The sequence below is a fragment of the Palaemon carinicauda genome, chromosome 9 (genome assembly GCF_036898095.1).
Source record: "Palaemon carinicauda isolate YSFRI2023 chromosome 9, ASM3689809v2, whole genome shotgun sequence".
Lineage (NCBI taxonomy): Eukaryota > Metazoa > Arthropoda > Malacostraca > Decapoda > Palaemonidae > Palaemon > Palaemon carinicauda.
Window position 1 is genome coordinate 65407026 of NC_090733.1, and position 16424 is coordinate 65423449.

General features: G+C 33.5%; 1 protein-coding gene across 1 annotated transcript in view; it reads right to left on the reverse strand.

Annotated features, from left to right (window-relative positions):
- Ptp69D (Protein tyrosine phosphatase 69D) overlaps positions 1-16424 on the reverse strand; it is a 651708-nt gene that overhangs the window by 41678 nt on the left and 593606 nt on the right. The window lies entirely within an intron of this gene.

Here is a 16424-nt window from a genome sequence, read left to right on the forward strand (position 1 = left end):
GTCTATAATTGCTTGCCTCTAGTCTTGATCCACTTTTGAAGATAGGGGTTATATAAGCTAATTTACGTTTAACATATATGTCGCTCATATCTACACTTTGTCTTAGCAGTATTGCAAGCGGCTTCGCGATAGTGTTTGCAGTTTTTTTTAACAAAATCGCTGGAACTCCATCTGGTCCGGCTGCCGATCCATTTTTTATTTTGTTTATAGCCTTGACAATATCTGCTTCATTAATATCTATATCCGTTAGATATTCAACATTTTCTTCTCTCATTTCTGTTTCATTATTCTCATTCGCTATTCTTGGCGTGAACTCACGCTTATATTTTTCTGCTAATATGTTGCATATTTCCTTTTTTTCATTCGTTAGCCGTCCTTCAATTCTTAGAGGGCCTATTTCTAATCTCCCTTTATTCATCTTTTTTGCATAGGAGTAAAGTACTTTGGGCTTTTTTTTTTATATTTTGAAGAGTCCTTTCTTTTAAGTCCCTTTTTTCATTTTCTTTCGCCTGTATAATCTTTTGTTCTGCATTTTCTATCTTACATTTTATTTCCATCATTTTCCACACATTTTTTTCTTTTGCAAGATTTTTCTTCTACTTTCTAATTTTCGGAAATAAGATCCTTCTGTCTCTTGGTATGCATGTCTTTTGTTTATTGTTTTTTTTTGGTACATATTTTTCAACAATTTTCTCTAGTATTTTGTACAGTATGTCCTTATTTACCTGTATATTATCACTTACAAATACATTTTTCCATTCTTTATTCAGTTCTTCATTTATTTCTGACCATTTTATATTCTTACTATAAAAATTATATTTTCCATATCCTTCCCAAAGTTTTGTGCTTTTATTGATTCTGTGATCACTTGCTTTGGAATGGACTATCAATTCTATGACATTGTGGTCTGAAATTCCCGTGTTATACACTATTATTTCTTTAACATGATTCACCTCATTCACAAATACTAGATCTAGGACATTTTCCTTTCTTGTTGGAATGTGGTTTATTTGTTGCATATTATGTTCTAATAGCATATCTTGAAGCTTTTCAAATTGCCTCTTACCTTCTGCGCTACTATTGCTCTCTTTTTTATATGTATACATACAACCCCTTTCTTCTATCCGTTCTTTCCAATCCACGAAAGGAAAGTTAAAATCTCCGGAGAGGAGTATATTCCAGTCTTTATGGTTTCTACATATATCATCTATTTTTTCTATCATTATGTCAAACTCCTTAGTATTTGGGGGTCTGTAAACTACAATATTCACTAGTTTTTCAAATTCAAATTCTAACGCAATCAATTCACATTATGTGTTGCTGTATTTTTCACAGACTTTTCCTTGATTTATGTCTTTTCCATATATTGCGGTTCCCCCTTGATTCCTATTTTTTCTGTCTGATCTATAAGTTTGGAAACTCTTTATCTGGTCATCACTGCCAGTCTCTTGGGAATACCATGTTTCACATATATTTAATATATCTATTTTTTCAATTTAGGTTAGTTCTTCTAAGAAGTCTATTTTCCTTTTAGTTACTTGTGACTAAACCCTGTGCATTCATCACTATTATGGTTTGTGTTTCATCCCCATTATTTAATATTGGTAATAATATGGATTCTCCCATGCTTCCTTTCTGTTCTGATATGATGTTCTTTTCTTCATTTCCAGGAATTCTGCCATTAAAAAATCCAACTTTTCTATTATATTTATTCTTCGCCTTCATATTTATTTTTGTGTGTATACCTGCAATTATCCCCATATCTGCACCAACCCCTGGCATTATAGATGCATTCTTTGTAGATGGGCTCTAAATGTGCATATTTGGGTTGAAAGGCCTCATATCTGGGGCCTTTGGTGCATAGCACGGTATATACGCGGCCTGCTTTTTTGTTTCCTTTTTTGTTTCATTTTTGCTTTCATTTTTCTTTTCAGTTTGCCGAGTTTTCTTACTTTCATTCATGGTTGCAGGATGCATATATCGACATTTTTTATTGAAACTGCATCCTTTTCCTTCTTTTAGGTTTTTGCATATTTTCGGATGGAGATCTCTGCATTCGTCTCCGTATCCGTCTAAATACACACATTTATCATATATTTCATAATTATGGCATATCTTTGGATGCTTGTAGTAGCATCTTTCGCCAAATCTGCAATTCCCTCTTTTCAGCAAATTGCAGACTATATCTTTCTTTTCTTTTTTTCTTGTTCTTGCTCTTACCTGAAAGTATGTAGGTCCGGGTAGTCTCTCTTGGGTCTATTATCTGTTTCCATCTGATAATTTATTTCTTCATAAGTATGTTGTTGGATGGCATCATAAGTTATATCAATGATTTCCTCTGCATCCTTACATATATCCTGTTAATTTTCTCTTCTTCTTTTTCTTCTTCTTCTTCTGCTTCTTCTTCCTCTTCTTCATCTTCAACTATTTGCAGATTTAGTCTCGACTTAATTATATTTTCTATCCAGACTAAGCATGTTGAGCAGAATACCTTTGTGTCTTTATTTTTTATTTTTTGGTGTATTTCAGCACATGTAGGGTGTGTTGGAACATGGCAGGCATCACATTTTCTAATCAGTTGTTGAGGATTATTAATGGAATACCATATCTTACATGTATTACACCATTTTGGCATTCTTTTTCCCAATGTATCAATCAGCATATTCACCATATTGGACTTCTTATTGTTCTTTGATGGAATGTGTTGATTGATGTAGACTTTCTTTATAAGTCTCTTTATCACTTGGATCTTCTTTGGAATTTCTTCTATTATTTTGCTGATGTTTTCCGCAGATTTGCTCCAGTTTATTGGATCATATTGTTTCAATATGTCTGCGAATATTTTCCCGTCACACTGGTTGGAGTTGCTAGTGACCTCTGTTATCAGACGGTCGAGCTCTTGTTTCGCCAACTCATGGAATTTACTTTTGCTGAGTGCAGCAATGTCTCTCCAAGCTTTCCCTGTATTGTAGAGCGCCATCTTGATCAGATTTTTAGTAATTCACAAGATAACTATCCTATGCCGACGTTTTATCCCACTTTTCTGATCTCAAACTAATCACTGACTATTCACGAAAACTTGTAGCTATATTGCACTCGATAGCCTTTTGTTATCCGCGTTAAATCAGGATATCTTTAGGGTCGCACAAGTGTATTCACTCACCGGCACACAGATACAACTCGAGAGAGAGAGAGAGAGAGAGAGAGAGAGAGAGAGAGAGAGAGAGAGAGAGAGAGAGAGAGTTAGGATGACGTAACCATTTAAAAACCACTACATCTTCTTTATATATAAGAATTATTGCCAGAAACTTCTTGAGGGCACGCAAGACATGTTAGTCATAGATAGAAGTAATATCTCAATTTTCGGTATCTGAAAGTTTATATGTCCATACCTATAGCAGATGCTCTCCATAAGTATTACAAAATAAAGAAAACAAAGTTCTAACATGCATCAGGAAAAAGAAAAAAACAATGATGACTTGTTTGCGATATTTAATAGATGGAAATAGGTATTGGCAAGTTGTATTTTAAAAATAAAAGTTTCTAAGCTCTCTCGGCAGAAAGCCTGCTTCTTTTTTTATTGTATATCATACCAGCTCGCTGGAGAGCCTTTTACTGGCAATGAGCCAAAAATGTGTGCTAACAGAGAAAATGGGATGTTTCTTGATGCATTCTCTACCATGTTGCAGGATCTTCAGTTGCAGAAATGCATGATTCTTTGAGATACCTATCAATTTAGTTTTGACATTTCCCAACTCTGCTTTCACTTAAGAATATTGTTGAAATAGGCCTATAGTTTAATTTTATTATATAAAAAAGATAAATGCTAGGCAATATGTGAATTAGGATGAGAATCTTAAATAACATGCAGATAATCGCTACTGCAAATGAAAATATGAATATTCGGACCATCTCTAGTGTGGATCCATTAATTTTCAGATTGGTTGTACAAGCAGATTGATTATGTATGGCAAACATGGACCTCAGACCTGTGAACCATTCCCTCTGTAGCATCATCCTGCTCTTCACTGGGTCCTGAACTTGTTAACACCTGCCAAATCATCACAGAGGGAATGCAACAGGATCCAGATTTGATCAGTCTTGTAATAGTGCATCTATCTTTTTTTTCAGTGATATTACAAACATGTCTACAGTCAGGCAACCCAAACACTTCTAATTGATCACATATCAATGGAGATAGGGACCATTCATTCAAAAAAATCTGATTATTCCTGCTTAGCAATTCAGCTAATACGTTTGATCTTCCTGGATTAAATTCCATAAATGGAGTTATTCCTCTCAGACTCAGCCATAATAATATTAAATCAGCTATTCAATACAGGTGTGAAGATGTTGTACCCCTTTAGTTTTAGATGTAGGCTAGTGCTATTGTATTGTCTGAAAACACTGGCATTGTTTTCCCTGATACCACTGGTTCCTGATCTTGAAGAGTCTTGAAGTGCTAATAACCTAGGTAATTAATGTATAGTTTTTTATCCTGCAGGGTAAATGGTCTAGATTTGGCCCCCACCATTCCTGTGATGAGTCTGTTAACAGTGATAGGTCTGGGATTTTCAACTTCAAAAAGACTTCTTGTGACAATCGACTGCAATCATCCAATCAATTCAGTAGCAGAAACTGGTTTATCATAGCTGGAATAGCTACGGCATCTAGATTGGTTGTCTTGTTCCAATGTGACTTGAAATAAAATTGAAAAATCCTCATCTTCAAGTGGCCCAGTGGGAAGAATTTCTCTACGAAGGCCATGGTTACTGGAAGCCTCATCAACACTGAACTGATATGGGCTTTGATTTTTTTTTACTTTTGTACAAAAAGAAAGTAATTAATCCTCTTCTCTGATGGAAAAACTGAGAAGGAACATTCACATTATAGAATCTTACGAGTTGGAGCCAAGAGGGACTTCTTGGAATTGACTATCCTCCCCAACCAATCAAACAACCTGAGTATCCAAACTTGTAGAACTTGATGCCTTTTAAATGAATAGCTTAAAATTGGTCAAAGGTACAAGTTCAAAGGAACTCTAATTCCAGTAACCTTAACCATTCCGAGATGAACACCTGGTGAACACCTCGGGGGCCTGTCCTGAGGCTGAAGCATAGGCAATCGAAGTGATAAACCTTGATTCGATGACAAACCAAAGGTATTTTCTTAAATTTGGATAATTCATGGTGTGGAACTATGCATCCGAGAGGTCTATCGAGAACATCCAATCCTTTTATTTGATTGCTCACAGAACTGTTGATGGTGTTTCCATTGACTACTTTGTAAGCACTGAAACTGTTGAGTGCCGAGATATCTCAAACTGGTCTTTAAACTCCTGAGATTTTGGGGATTAGGAATGACATGTTCTTGTTCATATACTGAAAACTATTTTGAGTTTGTGTTTTTAGTATTTTTACTTACACTATTGAGTTACACAAGTCTAGTTAAACAATTAAGAGCAATGGCAAAGATACTAGAATGCAATGGTTTTGAGTGACTTGATGTACTGGAGATGGATAGACTATTATTCTGGAAATTAGGACCTGTGGAAGTGCGTACAGTTTTGGATCTAGAAGTCAAATCCCGTGGATTACATAAAATGCTCAAGTAAGTCGATCCTTGGACATTATTACCGATAAGTTTTTTCCTAACTGCATCAAAGGTTGTGTTCATTATTTGCTGTTTCAATGATAGGTTGTTCCAGTCTATATTTAGAACACTGTCATGAATTTGGAGAGTAGGGTCCTTCAAAATGAAAACAAAATTCATCTTCCAAACAATCTCCAGAGAAGTCATGGAACTTAGAATAGGCCAAACATCTTTGGCTATTAGTGCATTTGACATTAACCCATTAACGCCTGACCTACTATATATAGTAGTACAATTGCTAGGACAAATTACACCCCAATTTTTTATGTTTTTCTTATTGTTTTGCATATTCCTGAGTTCTTTTCAATCTAATCAATAATATAAACAGGAGTTTTTCTTTGAAGTATCCATATTTTTCGACTTTTTGACAAAATACCAAAGATATGTAGAATGTTTTTATATATTCACATTTTTAATTTGAGCTCATGGTTACACAAGTTCATTAAACATCTTTATACTGATACATATCATGACACTGAAAACTATGAATCAATTCATATATCAGAAATTGAGATAGCAATTAAAGCATAAATATTACAGGCTATTTTTCATTACCTACAATCTATAGTAGGTCAGGCAGATATGAAGCCAAAATATGGACCGGACAGGAAAAATCTTAGAAAAGTATCACCCTAAAGCAAATTGGTTGTTTCTTTGTTAGAATAAACTGCTTGTTCGCTATTTTCTGGTCCTTGGATGCATACCTCGTCACTGGTGAAGTGACTTTCCAGCTAACAATGCCTCGGTAGTTTCAAATTTTCAGTTCCCTGTTACTATCCAAGCATTCTCATACTCTCAGGATACCACACATTACCAAGTCGCCGCTTATACTGGTCTTTGGATGCTGATGTTGGAGTCGAACTGGTTGCTAAGGCAATGTCACGTGATAGATTTGAAGAAATATTACGGTTTCTGCCTTCCACTGATAATCAGGCACTAAACAAGGATGACAAACTGGCAAAAATTCGACCTCTAATGAATCATTTGAACACAAAATTTGCCATGGCTTACCCTATGGATCAACATATATCACTTGATGAAGCAATGATAGAATATTTTGATAGGCATGGATGCAAACAGTGCATTCGGAATAAACCTGTGAGATTTGGATTTAAAGCTTGGTGCCTAAATTCTCCACTTGGATATTTAGCTACGTTTGATGTATACCAAGGGACAGCTTTCGGGTTGAATTGTCACTATGAAGAAAGGTTTGGAAAAGGTTGGGACACTTTGGTGATTTTATTTGAAAACTACCAAGTCATATCAAAGATATACCAGTGAGGTTTTACTTCAACAACTACTTCACAAGTTTCCCTTTAGTAAATCACCTACAAGAGATAAACTATGGGGCAACTGGAACAATAAGGGACAACAGAATTCCGAAGACTTGTCCAAAAACTCCACAAACGAAATGAAGAAGGTTCCTCGAGGAGATACGGATGTTGTTGTGGATAATATTCACAAGATCTTGTTGGTACGCTGGAAGGATAATGCAGTAGTTTCAGTGGTATCAAATATTTCTCCTGTTTATCCTCTGGAAAGTATATCTCGATGGTCAGCAAAGGACAAAAAGAAAATTAGTGTAAGTCGACCTTATCTCATCGGGGATTACAACAGGCACATGGGTGGCACTGATAGGATGGACCAAAACATCAATATATCCATTAGAATGAAAAAGTGGTGGTGGCCTATATTTTATTGGGTAATTGATGCAACGATTCAGAACTGCTGGCTTCTCCATTGTGTTGATGAAAGCAACCTTCCACTGTTGTCATTCAAGCGCTACATTGCAAGGACATACCCTCAGCAGGCAGAACCACGTGTGGGAATAGGCCAGACAAGACAGTCATCTCGGGTTATTCCAGATGTACGTTATGACAATATTGGTCACCTCGTCGAACCCCTTGGAAAACAGGCATGGAAATGGGCTCTATCCTCTTGCAAATCTCGTCCTTTGCAAGGGTGTATGAAGTGTGGAGTTCCATTGTGTGTGAAATGCTTTGTTAAATATCATCGTCGTGCTCTTCAGAATACTGCTAATTATAGTATCTGGTTTGTTATTGTGTGATATCACAGAATTTATCTCAAAATTTAACCAAGAATGAAGTTTCTCTAAAGCATGAACCAGTTCTATTTCTATTTTATTCTACAGTATCACAATTTTCTGTTAAGCATTTCACTTGTAGAAGTAAGAATTATTATCTATATCACATATTCAAATACTGTACTGTCAGCACGTGCAAAAGTAATAGGGCTTACAAATACAACAAAATTTAGCAGTAAACTGCAATATTTCTTTGTGTTATTCCGTAATAAACGCATTATTATTGAGTGTCTTGTTTCTAATACATCCTCCTTGTAATGAAAAAATACCAATAAAATTTCAAAATACCAATAAAATTTCATTATAGAAAATAGTCTCCTCAATAAAAATGTGTACCCCTTATCCGCCTAACCTACTATATATAGTAGGTCCTATATATGGACAAATACCATGAAAAAACATCAAATATATGATAATACCATATGAATATACATATTAAACTTAAATAATGAAAAAAATTAAGAAAAAAAAATCAGGCAGTAATGGGTTAATGTACCCAAATTCATATCATTATAGCATTAAACAGGTCAAAGATGTAATTTTTAATAGAAATATTTAATAGTCTGGCAGATAGGGGGAGGTAAATACTATAAAGATTGCTTTAATGGTTCCTTTCAAATTTCTAACTTTAAAAATATTGGGAGGACACCTATTTAATATGTACTCTTCAGAGAACACATACAAGTCTCTACAACAAATAATTCCTTTAGCCTAATTAATGGTCAGGTGAGTAGATACCTTTTCAATAACATTGGATGGGGAAGGTGAAAAATTAGTTAGGAACACTGATTGCGTTACATTGCTAGTCTTCACTAACAAACAATGTCTATATTTTTTTCCAACTGGCTCGAGGAATGGTGCAAACTTTACTCTCCACACTCATGAACCGTAATTATGTTCTTATGGCCTTCCTTGTAAAGAGTGACGCACCAGACTGGTTCAGCTATGACTCGACATAATTTGTTTTTCATTCTCTTGGAGTTTGTTGTCCTTAGGCACAAAGTCATATTCAAAATTTGTAGTATTTTTGCTGCTATACAGCTTCATATGGCTAGATAGGCTAGGGATTTCCTAATTTTTAACTTTAAGAAGGATACTTTAGCCTTAGAAGGGTCTTCAAAAATGATATAAATTTAAAAATTCTGTTTATCGTTAATTTCATTTTAATCCTTTCAATTCTACTGAAAGGATTTAAGTTTATATATTATCTCACAATTCATATTGTGAGAAACATCCAAAAATTAGAGACCCTTCATATTTCAGTTTTAACCCCCTACATTTTTAGTCCCTTGGGGTCCCGGGAAAGAGGAAACATAAGGCTTTTATGATAACATTGGACACCTAGTTATTAGCAGAGAGATCCTTTTTAGAGCCTGTGTCATTACCAGTAATTTCCTTATTCAATGTAGCAGAGGTCCTCGGCAGTGCTTCAGGGTTTTCCAATCTGCCCAGGGGTATAAAACACATAAATTTTCCTCATTATTTACTTTTATTCAGGGGAAAGGGAATAATGAACAAAATGAATGGAAAAGAAATGTTTAATGGTAAGAAAAAATTAGATAGTTTGCCATCCTAAATAACATCTGTGAGAGCCGACTCTAAAATTTCCACTCCCTTCACTACTTTGAAGGGATGGTACCACTATGATTATACTGTAGTGGCTCAAGTGAAAGTGATGGACTGAGAGCATTTCAAGAATATAATCATCCCCACTTTATTCATAGAGGTCGACTAAGCGAACAAAAAACCTGTCAAACCAGCTCACCCCTGGAATCCAAGCGGCAGATTTCAGCATGCCAATATCAAAATACTGACACTCCTATGGTCCAAACATTATTGGGCAAGACCATCACAGGTCCCATAATTGGTTTAGAAAAAAAAAAAAAAAAAAAACTCCAATCCCAGATATAAGTCCCCTCCAAAAAATGTAAACAGTGATAAAGGTAGGAGAATTTTGACAGCAAGATTGGAGACAGTTAATAAATATGAAGGAGGTTGAAACAATGATAAATAGGAAATAGTATGAGAGAAATTTTGAGTCAAACTAAGGAAAAATTTATTCCCAAATTCGATAGTCCTTCAACAGAGAAATGTCCGTATTGAACCCCAACGACTACGTCAAGGCATTCTCTCGTTATGAGGGCATTTGATGTAAAATCATCGATTTAACGGTTAATCCTATAACTGGAGGGGTATTCAGTATTCTTAATTGTGTTTCCTTTAGTTATTTGGGCAGCACATGGGTTCTTATGGTCCCGGACCTTTGCCACATGCTTGGTAGCTTAATTAATAATGACGTCAGGTTTAAATTCAAGAGTCTGATAGTCAAGGCTATGTTTCTGTTTCAGCAGCAATTGGATACTGAACATCAGCAAACGAACTTTCCTATACTCTGACTGTAGAAGAACCTTTTTTTGCTAAGTAAAATTTCTTCATTATTTGGCTTTTTTTTTTTTTTACTTTGGAGGGATTGTACTTTCCACCAACTATTTTTTTCACTTAGATTTTGAGAGGTCAAGATCATCCATATCTACTTCTTAAAGTTTTCTCATATCCTCATTGGTAGGAATCTGTTTCTTGCTCAGATTTATGATTCTGGACAGTAGTACTATTTGTTTTTTTCAGTTACACTATTGGAATGCCTATTTACATGATACTTTAGGAGTAATGGCAACAGTGACAGTATAAGAATGCAATGGTTTTGTAGACTTCAAATAGACAGACATCCTATTTGTAACTGATGAAGCTGCAAGAATAGAATTCTCCAGTCAGTTGGGTTTCGAGTAACTTGATGATGAAGTTTAGCTATCAAGATTTGAAAGGAAGGAGTTCTTGAACTATTATTTGAATCTGGGAGATTAAATTAAATACCACACTAGCTTAAGTTGAACTACTACCTAAAGGGTTTTTTTTCCAGTTGCACCCAAGGTTATAAGTTCAATAGCAGCAGTTTCAATAATGACCCTTTCTAACTTATATTGAGGATACTGTCTTGAATTTGGAGAGTGAGATTCCTTTCAAGGGTGGAAAAAAATATTTGATGAAGGATCTGAAAAGGTATCAAGAATCTTTGAGCAAATGAAACATCATTTTCCATTAGTACATTTGACATTAACATGGTTAAACTCATAAAACTTGTAACATTGCACTGGTGGTGGGTGAAATTTCTTGACAGCACTGTTTGAGTGTCTAAATCTTATAAGTAGATAAGATGCCAAAAATACTGATAAAAAGGCCTTATTATCTAGTTTCAGCTTGTTAACTTTAAAAACAGAAGGAGGACAATTCTTTGGTATAAGCTCTTCTGAAACTCAGAGATCCCAACAATAAATGATTCCTTTTTGGTGAGTAAAGTCATTTTCCTTTATTCCTCCAGAATAAGGATCCTATGGAAGATGGAATAAAAGGTTACAGCATACAAGCACTGGAAGCTATCATACCCAAAAAGTAATCTTTTTTGGTGCTGGAGTTGTCAACAGAAAGGCAAGATATGACCAAAGTAGAGGAGTTGGGAAAAACTTTCCTTACCAACAGAGGCAAAAGTCGCCAACAATGTCAGGGGGTTGCCATGGAATCTAATAGTAAAGGAAATGATATTAATGTTATCAATTTTTTTTGGGGGGAGGGGTGCCTGGAGGAAATAATAAAAATTAGGAAAATTAAAAAAATAAGTTTTAGGGAAAGAAAGTTTCAGACTGACCAAACACCTTAAAAGGAGACCCCATTAGAATTTTAGGGAATTAATTCCTCCTAAACATTCACTCTATCCCAAATGGATGGTACCACTATGGTTAGAGTTTCTCAAGTGTAAGATGAATCAGCTTGATGGGACTGAGAGCATTGCAACAATACAACCATCCTTACTCTAATCATAGTGGCAGGCAAAACGGACAGAATGCCGAGGGTCCTATCTCTAAAAACAAGCCCACCCTTGAAATCTGAGGGCCAGTTTTTTAAGATAGTTCCACATATCAAAATGTAAATATTAACATTTCCTTGGTCCAACAATTACTGGGTGGTAGTTGACAAAACTGCCATAGTCTCATATACCCAGGGATTCTAAGCCTGATACACTAGGATGTGCTTCAGCTTGTAGTCGTCAACAGCATTACTCCTACGAGGCAAAGTCAGTTTCTCCCAGCCATATTCATGGACTTCTCCTCCTTGGCATACACTCCCAAAATGGAACATGTTTCATCCACATTAAAAACTGTTCAGCAAGATAACCTTCTAATTAGCTCAGCTAAAACATTACATACATCCTTACTACTTTTTCATAACCACTAGCAGCTTCACCTTGTTCCTCTCTATCATAATTTGCAAGCTTCATAAACAGCATAAACCAACCCCTACTAGCCACAAACTCTTCACCTTCACTCCCTTGCCCTTTTCTTTTTTCGATGTGTCAAACAATCTCTTTGCTTCCACCTGAATTACCATAAGGCTCACTGGGATACATTTTTTACTCTTCTTCCCATAACCTTTCAATATTTCCATATCAATAATGAGACCATTACGCTGCTACATAAATACTGGCAATTTCATAGTAGCAGATTCTTTCAATGATCAAGGAATCGTCAAAACCAGAAGACCTAGAGTATTAAATTAAGTCACGCAGGAGAGGCCAGTTTACATGTGGTAGCAGATGATTACATACAGTTTTTGGTATTGTCATGGCTGTGATAATGTTACTCCTGTGAGGGAATTTCTTGGGTATATTAAGCATCAGGGGAAAGGAGGAGATAGAAGGAGGAGGAGAGGGAAAAAAACATTTTTTTATTTACAGGTTGGGATTTGGTGGTTTCGATGACGATAACATAATGATTACAAAGTCAGATACACTAATATGATAAGTTCAGTTTGGATAATATTTGATAAGATTTTTTTTTTTATTTCATAAGAAAATATTTCCAGTATCAGCTATTAAACGTTAGAGATTAATTAAGTTATTATGCATATAGGTATAGACTAGCCTGCTCCAGATTTCATCAACGATGTTTTTATTTTTATTATTGAGAAACCTTGTGCAAATCATTTTGTTCATTAGGGATTACATGTGATTTCAATATATTAAGAGGGATCCCTTGCTTTACCTATTGAATAGAATAGTTCTAAAAGAACTTATGTTGAAGAGTAATTTTCTTCTGACACTGGCTTCATCAAAGCAACTGATTCAATGCCAAACTCTTACTTAGCTATGTGGAATTTGCTGTGCTTACACAATTGTATCTATTTTACCAGGATTTAGGAATAGAAAGGATTTATGGACAAAGAACCCACCTCTGGAATGTCACTTTCCTTCGTTAAAGCCGTAAGTGGATTGGAATTCAAAGGATGGATATCTATATTCTATTAAGAGTTTAATGGTTACTCAACATGAGTGGATTCATTCAGGAGTAATTACCTAGTTTGTTTTGTGGAGTTGATTTTCCTAATGGTCTTTCAATTCGGGAAATTAAGAATTTCCCCTCTGATATAATTGTGGCTGCAGTTCATGGGTAGAATCAGTGGTGTAACAAGTCAACATTATCCAATCATCATTCAATAAAGTTTCAAGCTTTATATCAGAGGGGTTTTTAAGCAAAGGGAAATCTCTCTATAGTTACCGAAATTTTTGTTTATTTTATTTCTTCTATACTAATACACAGTGAGTAAATTAAAATCACATTACCTACCAAAGATTATTTCTTATATCTCAATTTCTTAATGTTTTACATACGAGTTGTTAGCCTTGGCAGTGTTTAATCTTAATTAACATGATAAATACAAATATGAAATGTCATTAAGAGAGAGAGAGAGAGAGAGAGAGAGAGAGAGAGAGAGAGAGAGAGAGAGAGAGAGAGAGAGAGTGTGTGTGTGTGTGTTACAAGGATTTTGGATGTCTCAAAGACTTTTTACTCCATTCGCAGAGACTCCAATTGCTCTTTGGTAGAGCAATTTAGTTTAAGCATTTAGAGTTCTTATGATCTTGTCTAACTTATTCTTGACTCGTTTACCATGTTACTGTTTACTACATCCGCTAGAAATCTATTCCAAGTATTTGATATTTTGTATGTAAAGAAATTGCCACATTAGTGATGTATCTTTTTCAATTCCAGTTTGTATCCAATACCTCTGGACTGATTTGTATTAGGCATGAATAGATTGCTGTAATCTACATTTGTTATTACTTCAAGAATTTTGAGTGCCTTTATTAACTGTCCCGTTAATTGCCGAATTTGTAGATTCAAATAAGTTCAAAGGTTCCATCCTCCATCTATATCCAAATTGCCTTAGTGGTGGCCCTTGATTGTACTGCTTCTAGTCTGTCTATATCCTTCAGGATACTTAGAGCCCAGAACTGGACTCCATATGGGGTCTTACTATTGATGTGTACAGCTGTAGTATAGTGTCTTTTTTTCCATATTTGAATTGTCCCTATTTAACCTAATAGTTTTTGTGCTTTCTTTTTAACTTTTATGCTCTGTTTGGGGAACTTCAAATCCTTGCTGATAATAATACTGAGATATTTCTCTTAGTCCACACTTTCTATTTCAATACCCAGCAGTGAGTAATCTGACTGTGGGTTACTATAACCTATGTGCATGACCTTACATTTCACACACACACACACACACACACACACACACACACACACGAGAGAGAGAGAGAGAGAGAGAGAGAGAGAGAGAGAGAGAGAGAGAGAGAGAGAGAGAGAGAGAGAGATAGACTTTTTAGCGTAAAATATCCCCTCTAATTTTTATGCATAAACTAAATATCTATTAAATAATCATAAATTTTGTTTTTGAAAATACCAAGACAAACCTCATTCTTCAGCAATGATTTTGTATATAAAAGGCCAACACTGAAGCAGAGATAACGGAAAAACTATAATTTCAAAACCATGTAGGAGCTGTATAAGATTGTTAACCAGTCAGATTCATACCATTTTATGGAGGTTTCTGACTGAAAGAAGTCCAAATTAGTAAGGTCTACAAAAGTTATGTCTGGTTACTAACATCCATAATGCCATTAAAAAAGCATTGTAGTTCCATTTGTATAGCAGCCATTGAACACTGTTTACTAGTCAAGGATTTTGTACATCTTAATAAATTGCCAATTCTAAAATATTAAAGAGCACCTTCTTCAAAGTGTAGCATGCTTTTACTATCAATCACATTTTTCTTTATACAGTATATATATAAATATATATATATATATACAAATATATATACACATATATATATGACTATATATACATACATATATATGTATATACATCTACATATATATACATATATATATATATATATATATATATATATATATATATATATATATATATATATATATATATATATATATATATATATATACATATATATATACTTATATACATATATATATACACACACATATATATACATACATATATATACACACATATATATGCATATATATACACATACATAGATATTTATATATATACTGTAAATATACATATATATATATATATATATATATATATATATACATATATATATTATATATATAATTATCTAAATATATTATATATATACATATATATATATAATTATATATGTATATACATATTTATAAGTATATATATTATATTATATTATATATACATATATTATATATATTATATATATGTATATATATGATATATATGATATATACATATATATCTATAAGTATATATTATATATATATATATATATATATATATATATATATATATATATATATATGTGTGTGTGTGTGTGTGTATATATATATATATTCATATATATATACATATATATATATATATATATATATATATATATATATATATATATGTGTGTGTATATATATATTTATATATATATATTATATATATATATATATATATATATATATATATGTATGTATATATATATATATATATATATATATATATATATATATATATATATATATATATATATATATATATATATATATATATGGTGGTCTAGAATACTTTCCCAGTAATTGTATCCATATATCTTTTTATTATGGTCCATAATGTTAAAAAGTTAAACATTGTTTAGTTAGGTGTTGTACTTTAATGTATATCGAAATGCCTGTGCAAGTACTGTTGTTGATGAGAAATTCAAACCTAGTTCGCAAAAAGAAAACTCGTACTTCATCCGGAAGGAACTTTAACTTGATCAATTCCTTAGAATATGCTTTAAAATCTTTTTGTTTATTATTTATTGACATTCATTATCAATCACAATACTTTCATTATAATGGAGACTAATAATAAAAAGGAAAGACAGGAATAATGCAACAAAAAAAGAAAACTGTTGGCATTTTTTTTTTTTTCATTTTGTAAGTTTGGCTTTCTTGCAAGTTTTTTTTAACTATAACCCTATGCTCTATGAAATAAAAATAACATGAATATGTTTAGCAGAACATAACTGCTAATCTTGTCTGTACAGTACTTGCTTTATAATATTCAGATTTTATATAAGTACAGTATTTATTGCGAGTTTTTCTTTAAATATAACCCTATGCTCTATGAAATTAAGATAACATGAACATATTTAGCAGAACATAACTACTAATCTTGTCTGTACAGTACTTGCTTCATAATATTCAGATTTTATAAGTAGCCAAGAACAATTAATTAAACTACATT